Source organism: Centrocercus urophasianus, unplaced genomic scaffold (genome assembly GCF_019232065.1).
Source record: "Centrocercus urophasianus isolate 14NV4802_14NV808 unplaced genomic scaffold, USGS_Curo_1.0 seq_26, whole genome shotgun sequence".
Lineage (NCBI taxonomy): Eukaryota > Metazoa > Chordata > Aves > Galliformes > Phasianidae > Centrocercus > Centrocercus urophasianus.
In genome coordinates this window covers 14,525,066-14,537,611 of record NW_024884822.1, presented here as the reverse complement: position 1 = coordinate 14,537,611, position 12,546 = coordinate 14,525,066, and the positions used below count along the sequence as shown (strand labels likewise).

The window sequence follows — 12,546 nt, the reverse complement described above, 5'->3', positions numbered from 1 at the left end:
GGGTTTGGCCTTAAACTGGGACCTTCGAATCTGAAGCCTCTTCACTGCAGAAAGGCATGGCTCGGTGCCTGTGCTATTTCTCCCAGCAGACTTCCAAGGAGAAGTACAAAGGGGAAACGATTTTTAAAGATGACAGCTTTGCATCATTAGGTAAATCTTCTGCTGGGAAGTGCCAAGAATGGAAAACATGTTGTAATTATTTATGTGCACATCTACTTGATGTTTCCGAATCTGGAAAAGATGAAAAAAATAGGGAACTGAGTATCACCTTTGTCTTTGGGTACATCCTGGTGGCTCACACTGAAGTCAGTGTGCTTTGGCTGCTTCAAGCAGCTGCTTCTGAACTGCAACAAAACTCACACAGGGCTAATTTTGCCCAGTGGGAATTCCACGGGTGAATCAGAGAGCAGGAGCTGGCTCAGGGGCTGCAGGCAAATATTTGTTGCAGTGTTTTGGGCCCAGAGCCCCAGAGATTGCTCTGAGCTCCGTTATTGGAACTGAAATTTGCTTATGACAGCAGCAGAGTGGAGCCAGTGGGGAATGATTCCCTGGGGCCTCCATGTGCACACTGCAGGACCAACCCCCTGATAGAACCACTGAGGTTGGAAAAGACCTCTCAGATCCCTAAGTCCAACCCCAACCCATCCCACCATGCCTGCTGACCATGGCCCTCCAGTGTCCCATCTCCATATTCTGGAGCAACTCCAGGCACAGTGATTCCCTGCTTTCAGGGCAGCCTGTTAGTACCACCCTGCCACCTCCACGCATCTCTCTCTGCATGCCCTGCCATCCCCAAGTGTCCATCCATCCAGGTGTGGCTCTGCCTCATGGCCTCCCTTAATTCCTCACCCATTTTACTTTGGTGGAAATGGTGATTTCAGCCTGAGCTTTTGTGCCCTGGGTGTCCTGTGCTGTCACTGCCCCTCACAGGTGCCAGGCTGCCCAAGGGAGATGGCTCTGTGCTCAGATCCTGTCCAGCCCAGTAGCTGTGTGCCTCTGGTTGCTGCTCTTACATGTGGTCTTGGTCTTCTGGTGGCTTTGTCCCATTGAACACAGCCCCGTGCTGCTGAGGGAACATGGTAGCCATGCTGATGTACTTAACAAGATGCATGATGTCCACCACATGCCAGCGCAGCACTCTTGTTGGGTTTCTATGGATTTCTTGCACACTTACAATGGGTTTTAATCACCGAGGATGGGTCTGCAGTGCTGACCTTGGTGGAATAATGCTGGAGACAAAGACAATTAATTCCCAACATGCAGACAAGCTCTCTGTTACCCTGGGTGCTCTGCTGGATGCAGAGCAGGCACCAGTGGGCAGAGATTTGCACCTTGGGGCGGTTTGGTTGTGGCTTTACAACATCGCAGCTGAGTCCCTCACATGAAAACTCTGTAGAGGCTGCAAGGGACTCTTACAGCCCCATTTCCAAATCCTCCTCTCACACTGTGACACAGAGCCCTCAGTGACAGCCTGAAGTTCAGGTCTCAGGACAGGGGACGTTCCCTGCTGCGCTCTGCGTGTGGCACAAAGCAGATGCCCAGGGCTGGGCATGGAGCACTGACTGCTGTGCAGAGGCAGTGCCTGGGCTGTGCAGTGAGATATATTTAGTTGCTCTTATTCTCCAGCTCTATTACTTTTCCATTTAGACAATTGTTAGATACCATCAAAAGGAAGGAGTAAATGTACCCGCATTTCTCTGCTTGCTTGTGGGGAAAGGCAGCGCACAGCAGTTTTCTCTGCTGCTCTGGACTAATTTAGACATTTATTTGATTTTTGTCTCCACTCTACTATGGATGTTACCAATTTTTCCAAGTAATGAAAAGAGGAGAAAAGCTTTGAAGGCAACTGGCAAACCGAACTAACTGAATACCCATGGATGTAGGAAAGCTGACTTGGGAGCAAGCCAGGGAGAAAGAAGAATGATGTTACAGAACTGAGAGTGTAACTGTTGGCTTTGCATCACCGAGCACCACTGAGCATCACAGGGCTTAAACCTTTCCTCGTTATTATGTTTCTGTGAGGAATCTGTGTGAATATTTGCAGAATCATTCAGGTAGGAGAAGACCCCTCAGGTCCCCAAGCCCAGCTCACCATGCCCACTGACTGCGTCCCCAGTGCCACATCTCCACGTTCTGAAGCATCCCCAGGTCGGTGACCCCCCCTTCCCTGGGCAGCTGTGCCAGCACCTGACTGCTCTTTGGAGAAGAGATTGTTCCCAACAGCCAACCTGATATCACCATACAGTGGCTGCAGCACTCAGCTGACTCACAGGGAGCTGAGGCAGGCGCTGGAGGATACCAAGGGATGCTCCGTCCCCACGGCCTTCTTCTGGGCTTTGCTCCTTCTTACCAGCAAGGAAGAAGAAAGGAGAGCATCTATTAATACTACTTTTATTTATAAGTGTTTCTTCCTTTGGCAATGGATCGATACAATGAGGGTTTTTTAATCACTGCTATTTATGTGCCTTGTGCTGCTGTGCGAAGCCAAAGCCTGCAGGTCCCTGGGTTGGGGTCTGGGCCATTTCTGCCCATTTCTGCAGCCTGATGCAATGGATTGAGGTGTGCCAGAGAGGACGTGGCTTTAAAATATGGATAAAGATGCTCAAATTGTATCCCTCAAATCCACAGAACCCCATACTAACAGTGGATTCCTCAGGTTCCTTCCTGAGCTTTCCTGCAGCTTGCTGTGAGCCCAGCCTGGCCCCCATGGCTGTTATTTCCCAACATGCTGATTCAGGGTCCTGACGAATCTTTTTCTGCAGACTCTGAGGCACTGAGCACTGCTTCCATGCAGTGTCACCCAGGTAAATGTTTTGCTGGGCTCATATGGACTGCCATGGCGTGCCATCAGTGCGTGTTGATGACAAGTCACTTGCTGTGTCAAAGCCTCCCTTCACCGTAAACATTGCCACAGAGCCTTCAAGGTGACCCTTGGCTGCTGAGGAGGCAGATAGAGGGGAGAGAAGGAAAGGCTGTGGCTGATTTTGCTTCTCCTTGCTCTCTGAATATGGATAATATTATTTGACCTTTGGATTGGAGGCTGTGTGATGAAAAATGCAGTGGTTGGTGCTGGGAAGGGATAAGGCTCCGAGCCCATGCTGTGCTGCACCTTGCCAGGCAAACACCTCCCCTGTAAGCCACCAAGCTTTCATCGTGGGTAGCACACAACTTTCAACAATGTGGAAAGAAGAGAAATCCAACCATCTTGTCCAAGCCCTTTTCCTTTGCGCCACAGGAAGCGAGGAAAAAAAGGCATCATTGAGTGGAAATCACCCTTCTTCTTGGGAAAGCCCCGACAGAGGGGAGAGAGGTTTTTACATCTAGTTCTGTGTGCAGTGGTGTTGCAAGAATGCAGCTCACATTTCCATTTCCTCAAGCATGTGGCTGCTGTGGTGTAGATACAATCTCAGGCAGGCCACACCACTAGGAAGCAGTTTCCACTTCATTACTGCAAAATAGCACTGCAGAATCAGCATCAGATGGGATGGTCTCTGTGAGGTCAAGGGGATGCAGGGGTTCCTGGTTTCATCACCCCACTCTTCTCCCTTGGGGCAAGTTGTGCCATTTGGAAAACCACATGGACATGGTTCCTGTCCTGCAGGGGTGCTGCAGGATACTGGGTGGTTTGGAGTAAATGATGGGCTGGGAAGGGTCCTTGGTCTGCTGCAGTCTGCAGAGTGCTGCTCGTGCAAACCCATCTTCTGGAGCCAAATCTCCAGGCAGGCTGTGATGCAGGGTGCCACCAGTAGGACCTCCCTGCTCCAACAGGAATTTCCCTGCACGCACTTCCATTTTGGAATGCATTTTTTTTTTGTCCTATAAGCTTTTGCTCTGAAATTTGAGCTTCTGTCCCGTTTGGTTATGACTAATCCATCGGCCGCCTGTCTGGTGCCAGCATGACAGCTCAGCAGCTGCTTGTTTTTCCTGGTGCTTCCTTCCCAATCTCCCCGAGGCTGATGCCCGTGGGGCAGCTCTGTCCTCATTCTGCTGGCTCCTGAGCCCAGGTCTCCTCCTCCAGACAGCTTTCTGGAAAGGATGGCTGATGTGCAGTGTAGATACAGTTGGGTGCAGAGTGTACCGTGTCTCTCTGGGATCTGTTGCTTGATGGAATGCTGTGTGGCCACCCTTCCTCTGGGCTGGCCATTGGTTCATAGCTGAGAGAAGGAGCTCAAGTGGCCTTTGCTCCCTCCACAGCCACTGAGCAGCAGGGGCTGGGATGTCCCCACGCATGAGCTGCAGCAGTCCAGGCTGTGCCACCCCTCGTGGGCAGGAGATGGTGCCAGAGGGGACAGAGAGTGGCATCAGCACCAGGGGAGGATGCACTGGGATCTCACATGGCAAGGTCTGCAGGTCCCCATGGGCTGCAGAGCAGCAACCAGCTCCATCCCTCGGCTGCAGATCCTTAATATCAACTCCATAAACAACACAGACGCTGCTTCCTTTAAGTGAGGGGCGAGACGGGGGGCACGCAGCACTACCACGGCTGAGCAAATGAGAACGAACAGCAAAGGTGGTGTGATTTGGGGTCGGAGCCGCGGCGGTGTCGTGTGTGGCTGCTAGGTGGCACCACCGCGAGCAGTGCCAGCTGATGTCACCAACCTCTTCAACGCCCTCTCCTCTTCCCCTCCCCTCCCCACTCCCTTCCAGGCATAAAAGGTGGAAAGAACATTACGGACCGTTTTTAAATGTGCACAAATATATCCGGTTGCTTTCTGAATGTGTTTCAGCCAGTACGTCCCGTGCAGTTCAGTTCTAGGTAAATCCGTGAGTTGTAATTCTAGAGGGGCAAACACGGAGTTATTTTTGTGCTGCAGCGTGCTCAGATCTCCTGCCGGCTGCTTGCAAAAGGTTGCCCACGTCAAACCAGCAACCTGGAGGAGCTCAGAGCTTTGCAAGGCGATTCCCATCGCTCTACAACCCGTTGGCGAGAGGCTCCCCTCGGGTTTATGAAATAATTCTATTTCTGGCTCGGCCGTGCAGGCAGGGTCAGAGGCCGGCCGGGGACACCCGGGGCACCCCGCTGAGCGCCGCGTCCCCGCCTCGAATGGGTCGCTGCGCCCGCCAGGCTCCTCCTGGGCCCCGATCCCGGCTGAGCAAATCCCTTCAGCTGAGAGGCTGCCGAGGGTGGTGTGATGCTGTGAGCCGCCAGCAACAATTCAGCCCTGTGTTTCCTTTGGGAAAAGGCATTTGCATATCCTCTGTTCGCTGTATTTGGTTAAACACATTTGAAAAGGCAAAAACTATTGAGAGGGAGGAATGGACGGGGGGCCTCCCATGCTTTAACTCTTCGGAGGTCAGCTCTGGGCTTGCCGAGGGGGAGGGGGGTAAGGAACAGCAAAGTCTTGGAGAAATGTCTCAAAATACCCAAAGCAGAGGCTCTGAGAGCTGCTTTTGCAACAGGAAAGAGGACGGTGCTGGGGATGGGGAAAAGCCACGAGGATGGAGGAAGCAGAAATGCACCGTGTGCTCTGAATTGGGGGTTTGTTGATGTGCACTGAACTCAGCACAGACAAGAATGCCTTCATGTGGCTTGGAAACACACATGAAAATACGTGAGCTTGGATAAAAGAAAGCTGCACTCATGTTGGGAATGCAAGCAGGACATGCAGCGGGGTGCAGAAGTCAGACAGAACTGACTGGAAGTGAAACCATGGATAACTCAACTGCTGCTTAATTTAAAGTAAAAAACCAACCAACCAACCAACCAAACCTCAAAACTAAAAAAAAAAATAACTAAATGAACAACAAAGACTCTGGCATGTAAACCAAGTGGTTTACATTCAAACAGCACCACTGTGTGCTGTTACTACAGAAGAAAAGAAACCATTTCAACAAAGCAAGGACATCCCAAATGACAGCCTGGCCACAGAGCTCTCAAAACCCTCTGCTGCAGGGATGCCCACACGGCCGTGTCCCCAGTGCCTGGCAGGATCTGTGCTGTGCCTGGCTGCGGTGTGGGGACTGAGCTTTGGGACTCCCAGGGCTGTGGGGAGATGGCAGCTGGGAGATGCATCCATTGGTGCTCCTGCAGTGTGAGGAAACTGAGGGTTGAAGGGGGAGGAGAGAGAAGCTCTGTGCTGGTGGCCTCGTGTCAGCATCCCTAATGACTGAATTAATCCTCTGTTCATACAGCGCATTTCCTTCCTGCTGCTCTTTGTTACTGGTCAGAAATACGGAGTGTGTAATTAATGACCAAAAGCTGTAGGAAGGAATGAGGGAGTGCTCAACAGCGAAACACAGGGGGAGAATTTCCCCCATCCCTTACATCACTTACATTCTTTTAATCAGTGACTGTTTTTTGCACTTCTAAGGTGAAAAATGGGGGCCTTTCTGGTAGTTTTCTTCTCTCTTCCCAAAGCTGTGGCCCTGGGCTGGCAGACAAAGCACAGCTCTTGTGGGGACATCCTCACTGCATCACAGTGCTGTGTGAGAAGGAGGAGGGAGGGCTGCACCTTAGCTGTGGTTTCCTGGTGTGCAGCCTGGGTTGGCTGCTCCCCCACCTCTGTGTCCCCCTGCCTGTGAGCACGGCTTTGTTCAAGATTCAGCCTTCACCCATGTTTCTCATTCGTCCTGATAACGTATAAAAGCACAGAGATACAAACAGTTTCTGTCTCCTGCAGCACGTTGTGCTCAGCTGGGAGTTCTGCATGCACTTTGACTCTTTCCCCAGAGCTCTGCAACACAAGCACAGCTATGGTGCGTTCCTGGGGCTGTGCACACACCTGAACTATGCTACTCTGCCTGCTGCAGCTCCTGAGTACACAGGATAAAGGATGGGCAGTGCTGTGCCTCCACTGAGAGACACTGATTGACACCAAGGGATTGCTCAGCCTGACACTCCCCGGTGGTTTTATAAACTGGGACTAATTGCAGAATAGCCACAGATGGGCCAAATGAGGAATGTTTGATGAGTTTGCCTGGAAAGTCATTAAATATCTGTGCTCAGGGATGATAACTTTCTTTTTTTTTGAGGGGAGAGGGGTTCTGTGAGGACTCTGTTGAGAAGGGTGATAGTGAATAGTAAAAGTTTGGTTTTGTTGCTATGTAATAAGATTTAATTTACAAGCTCTGTTGCTGGATTTATTTGGCTTTGTTTTTACTGTATTTAACAGCACAAGGGTGATATTGGCTGTAGTTATATCCTCTTACTCTTTTATTGATTCAGATTGTTTACACTGATTCTACTCAGGCTCTGAAGCTGTTAATTTAGCAGCCTAGGGCTGCCGGTGAAAGCTCTTTGCTTATCAGAAGCCTCATTTTTTGGTAATATTTTTTTTAGGGGGGGGGGGAAACCCCAAAAAAAAAAAAAAACCCACTAAAAAAAAAAACCCACTAAAAAAAAAACCCACTAAAAAAAAAACCAACAAAAGCCCCACGATGCTGCTTTTCGCTTTAAATTAAGCATTGGCAGGAAGGCTTTGAAGCTTTGCCCCCGGGCGCCTCGCCTGGCTCCTGCTGGGAGCTGCTGGCACGCCTGAGGAGCGGCTGTGACCGCGCAGCCCCGCGGAGCCCCAAGGGTTACAGCGGGCAGCCCCGCGCTAATACAGCCTAAGCTGATATTAGCCAAGCTTAACTTCTTTCGGCAGTTTGCAGATGGGAAGGGGGTGGGACGTCCTGCAGTCAGCAGTTCTCCACGAGCCCGTGAACGCGGGCGCCGGCGACGGAGCCGATCATGAGCTGAGCTCGTGGAACGGACGGACGGACAGACGGCTGCGGTGAGTGCAGCGTGCTGTGCTGGCGGGTGTCCGTGCGTGTGCAGCGCGGTCCCCACGGCACGGCTGGCGGTGGGGCTGCGGGGCGCTGAGCAAAGCAAAGCGGCTTCGGGGCTGCAGCGCGGCAGGCGCTGCTGCTGGAGGACTCGGCCGCGCTCAGCGCAGAGCCCGGCGGCACAGCCGGCAGGATGGGGATGGAGGCCAAGCAGCAGAAAGCAGCAAATGTGGGATTTACAATTTTCTGTTTGGTTTGGTTAGTTTTCTTTTTTTTCTTTTTCTTTTTCTTTTTTTTTCTTTTTTTTCTTTTTTTTTTTTTCCTAAGCTTTAAAGGGGGAAAAAGCCGCAGCTCTGGCTGAAGCCCCGTGCGGGTTGAAAGCTGCAGAGCAATGCGGGTCCTCCAGCCCTCGGGCGCTGCATTGCCCGCCTGCCGTGGACAATGACACGGGGTACAAAAGGAGCGCTGCTCCCTGGGGCTGTCTGTAGGGCTCAGCAGAGTCATCTCTCTGGGCTCTGCTCCCCAAGGTCCCGTGTGTGCGGCACGGCTCGCTCCCGGCAGCAGGAACTCTGCAGAGAGCAGCGAAATCGTGTTGCTGTGGCTGAGACCCTGCGGGTTGGCAGGCTTTGTGTACGTGGTGTTTCTCCACCCTGTGGTGAGTTGGGCTCTTTGCGATGGATTGTAAAATGGGCTGGGTTGCAAAGGACCGCGATGCTCATCATGTTCCAATCCCCTGCTATATGCAGGGTCACCAACCAGCAGAACCAGGCTGCCCAGAGCCACATCCAGCCTGATCTTGGATGCCTGCAGGGATGGGGCATCCATAACCTCCTTGGGCAACCTGTTGGATGTTGTTGTCTTTCCTGCTGCAGGGAGAGTGGTTGGGAGCTCCCAGGACAGGTGATGATGTGTGCTCTGCCAGAGCTCTGTAGGCACCCAGGTGGAAAGTGTGAACAGTGTATGTGATCCACAACCAAACACTGTAGTTTCACACTGCCTTCCAGCACACAAACACACGTGTGCCCTTTATGCATGTTAAAGACTGCCAGTGTGTGAACTGCAACTGTTGGTTGGGCTGCATGCTGGAGGTTAAGCACAGAACGTGGGAGGCCCATCTGTGGGCATGGAGCATTGCATTTCATGGACACATGGTGTGGTTTCTTGCTTGCCCTCTTGCTTTGCTGTGTGCCTGTTCCACCCTCCTATTGATGGAGACAGGGTGGAGGTGCAAGAGGATGCTGTCAGGAGCCCTCTCTTGTTTCTGGAAGATTATAGCATGGTGGGTTGGTGCTGCTGCTGGGCACCCTCAGGTGCGCAGTGCAAACATGTGGCTATCTGCAGTTTTACAGCACAGACCCCAATGCAGTGACCATTTCACTGCCCTCACATGCAGGAGAGCAACCTAAAGTGATGTCCCTTTAATGGCACAGTGAGATCCCCATGCACGGTGCAGAAATAATTCCAAGCTCTGGCAGGTTGCAGGCAGTGTTGTGTAGGTGGTGACTGCGGGGTCTGGCAGGATGCAGCAGCTCTGTGCAGCAGACATGCTGTGCCATGTTGCACCATGCCATGTTGTGCTGTGCTCAGCTTTCCTGCCTGCTGCACCCATGTGGGAGAAAGGAGCCACTTTCCTCCAGGTCTTTTGGCACGTGCCTTGCATCTTCCTTAACCCTTGCTTTCTGGCCCCTTCCTCCGTTGTTTCAGAGCCAAATGAGCTCTGAAATGTCCAAAGCTGCCTGCAGCTGCTGGTTTGTTTTGGGATAAACCTGGGCTGGGTTCCTGTACTCACACTGCATGTGCACAGGGCAGGATGAAACCTGCTTGCTCCAGAGCTGCCCTGGGGGCCCCTCGCTGCTCCCCATCTGTGTGGACGGGGTCCTTCAGAAAGCTCAGTAACTTGCAGGGCACTTGATTGGTAATTAACCTGATCTAATTATAGCTGGCTTACTGGGAGGGTTGCAACTGTATTTATTATAGCTGGATCATGACACGACTGTTACTTTTTTAAGCTGCCATTTTCAGTGCCATTTCCCAGTGGCAGCCACGACACCATCTTCATGGCCGTGCACTTGGCACAGTCCTGATCCAGCCTCCACGGAGCAATTAAAGATGTGTTCTTCATTATAAATATACCAGAGTGACAAGGCAGGAATTGGTGAGGGCAGCCAGCCCACAGGTGGGGATGGGGTGATGTGAGGGCCTCTCCAACCTGAGCCACAGCACCATATAGCACAGGGGACAACCAACCATCAGTGCCACTGGTGACAGGGTTGGGGATGCTTCAGCAGGGAGGTGAGCGTTAGCATCACCAGGCCTTGGGAAACTGATGGACTTGAGATGAGAGCTGTGAGCCATCGAGTTTTCCTTTTTTGGTAGGAGCCTTAAAACACCTTCAGGGCATCCCAACACTTCCTTACCTGGAGGACTGACAGATGGGGACCAGCACTCAGCCCCAGCTCTCCTGCACACTGCATCCCAGTGCTGTAGAGCATCACCACTCTGCATATGGTTCCTAGGAGACTTTTAGGCCGCTTCCAGCTGTGAGCTGTAACTGAGTGAGGAAGGGAGTGGGGGGCGAAGCCACCCGGGAAGGGGCTTTGGCATGGGAAGCCATAGGTGACACGGATGTTGGGGGTTGAGGCTGTGAGCAATGGCACTGCTGGCACGGCTGCTGGGTAATTCAGTGAATCATTTCTCTTGGCACACGATGTGCTGCAGATATTTTGGATGCTCTAAATACCTCTATTTGAACCGCGATGATTGCGTTCTCTCTGTAAAATCAGACTGTCAGCACACTGAGCTCCCTGTTTGCATTTTTTCCCGTTTTAGCGGATGCTTGCAAAGAGCTTGTGTCTTGCAAATGCGTTTGTTTCCTTGCAAATGCATTTCTCGGCAGCGGGAGGCCGGGGCCGCTCCTCGGCGTTGCCTGGAGATCCGCATCCTTTGTCTGTGCCTTCCCTCTGGCAGCACCGCCGTCCCCAGCAGCTGAGGGGCTGCGCGGGGGGAGCGGAGCTGCTCTGCACCGCGTGTTGCTGAGGGGTTCCATTGGGAACGCAGGGCGAGAGCAGGATGTGGATGTATGTATTTCAGGTTGGATGTTAGTGTGTGTGTGTGTGTGTGTGTGTGGACGGACGGACGGACGCGCGTGCCCGGCTGCAGCGCCTCTCTCCGTCGCAGGCTGCTGCGGGCTGGCCAGGAGGGACAACGTGGGGGTGGCACAGGGACGGTGTCACACTCCCACCCAGGCGCAGAGCCCCCTCCAGCACCCGGCCCGTTGGGGCTAAAGAGGCTTAATACCAGAGAAACCCCGCTCCTTAATAGTCCTTCTGGCAGGCGGCCAGCTGAGCAGATTGGCCGTGTCTGATTCCCAAAGGGAGGGGAGAAGGACGTTTTTCATCAGTAGAATGACAACCTGCTTCCCTTCCGTTGCTTGCTCTCTGGGTGCTGCTGCAGTGCCCTGCGGAGGTGCCGCAGCCTGGCCAGCGCTCAGCCCCTCTCCTGCTCCATCCACCAGCAGTGCAAACAGCTGCCCCAGAGCAAATCTGATCCCAGCAGTGGTCCCCTCTCTGTCTTTATGCTGCCTGAGTCTCAGCATAATAATACAAAAAATTTCATTATTTGTTCTCTTCTGAATTATGACTCTCTGAGCTGCAACGCAACCACAGTCAGTGAGGACTCATGCTTTTGCTTTGATTCTTCAATGAAATCATTGTGACTTGGCCCTACAAAGGGTTAAGTGTCACCAACTGTCTTTTATGTACTGTGGCACATGGGAGTCAGTTATCTCGCAGGTGGTAAAATGAAGCAGATGCAAGGGTCTGGGATGAGGCTTGGTGAGTAGGAGTGTTTTTTGATGAGAGCACACCGTCCCCAGAATCTAAGCAGTGATGCAGCACGTGGATGCAAAGCGACCGATCTGCCTGAGGGATGATATTGCATGGGAAAGGCTTACAGCGAAGCACACACCTGCAGGAGCGAGAGCAGGAAAAGTTTAGGGGAGTTTTAAATAGCTTTAGCCTTGCACTGGCTGATAATCCTGATAATTAGTTACAGCTGACGGAGCACTGAGAGCCCTGTGTGCTCATCGCTTGTGCTGCTCTGCTGAGTGAAGTGCTCTGCCTCCTGGGCTGGGATGTGCTGGGAGCTCTGAGCAGGATGCTGGCTGCTGGGTGGGAGACCCAACCCAAGGGCCAGGCTGATTTTTTTTTTAAATTGTAACTATGATTTTTAATTTCTTGATTGAGAGGAGAAAAACAGGCAGAATAATAGAGGAAGTGAACCCACCCTGCAGCATGGGGTGCCTGGGCAGCACTGTCCCAGCTCTGCTCTGTGCAGTTGACCCTATGGGCTCATAAGGGTGCAAGATCAAGGTGAACTGGTGCAAAACTGATGCAGGGGCCGAGCATCACCCTTTTGCCTGTATTATCTCTGCACCAGCACTGTGCTGCTTTTCCATTCTCTCCAGTGAGCAGATCTCCAGAGCAAAAAGCTCAGGAAAAAATTGCAGTGGGGGTGGGCAGTGCTCCCATAGACTATCCCAGCAGCTCCTGGAGGGGATCAGGAGTGGCTGTGGGGTGCTGAGCTGCTGGTCTGGGCAAAGAAGAGGGCTGTTGCCGCTGTCAGCCCTATGGTGAGTGAGGTCAGTTGTTTGTTGTGTCTTTTTGCTCACAAAAAATTAAAAATCTCCCCCAGAGCCAGGTGCAGAGGGGGCTCATTTGCAGGCTGGCTTGTGCCCTCAGTGTGAATATGGGAAAGGTCGGGGGGGGGGGGGGGGGGGGGGGGGTGCTCCTTACCCCCCGCGGTGCCCCCACGCCGCTCCCCCCATGAGGAAGAAACCCA

General features: G+C 52.6%; 1 protein-coding gene across 4 annotated transcripts in view; it reads left to right on the top strand.

Annotated features, from left to right (window-relative positions):
* The window catches only part of ACSL6 (acyl-CoA synthetase long chain family member 6), a 69,726-nt gene that overhangs the window by 36,639 nt on the left and 20,541 nt on the right, over positions 1 to 12,546 (top strand). The window contains exon 1 of one of the 4 annotated variants that reach the window (XM_042826410.1): positions 7,648 to 7,715. The exons of the other annotated variants lie outside the window; for them this stretch is intronic. The gene's annotated coding sequence lies outside the window, so the exon portion shown is untranslated. Of the gene's footprint in view, positions 1 to 7,647; positions 7,716 to 12,546 lie in introns of those variants that run through there. 4 annotated transcript variants of the gene reach the window in all.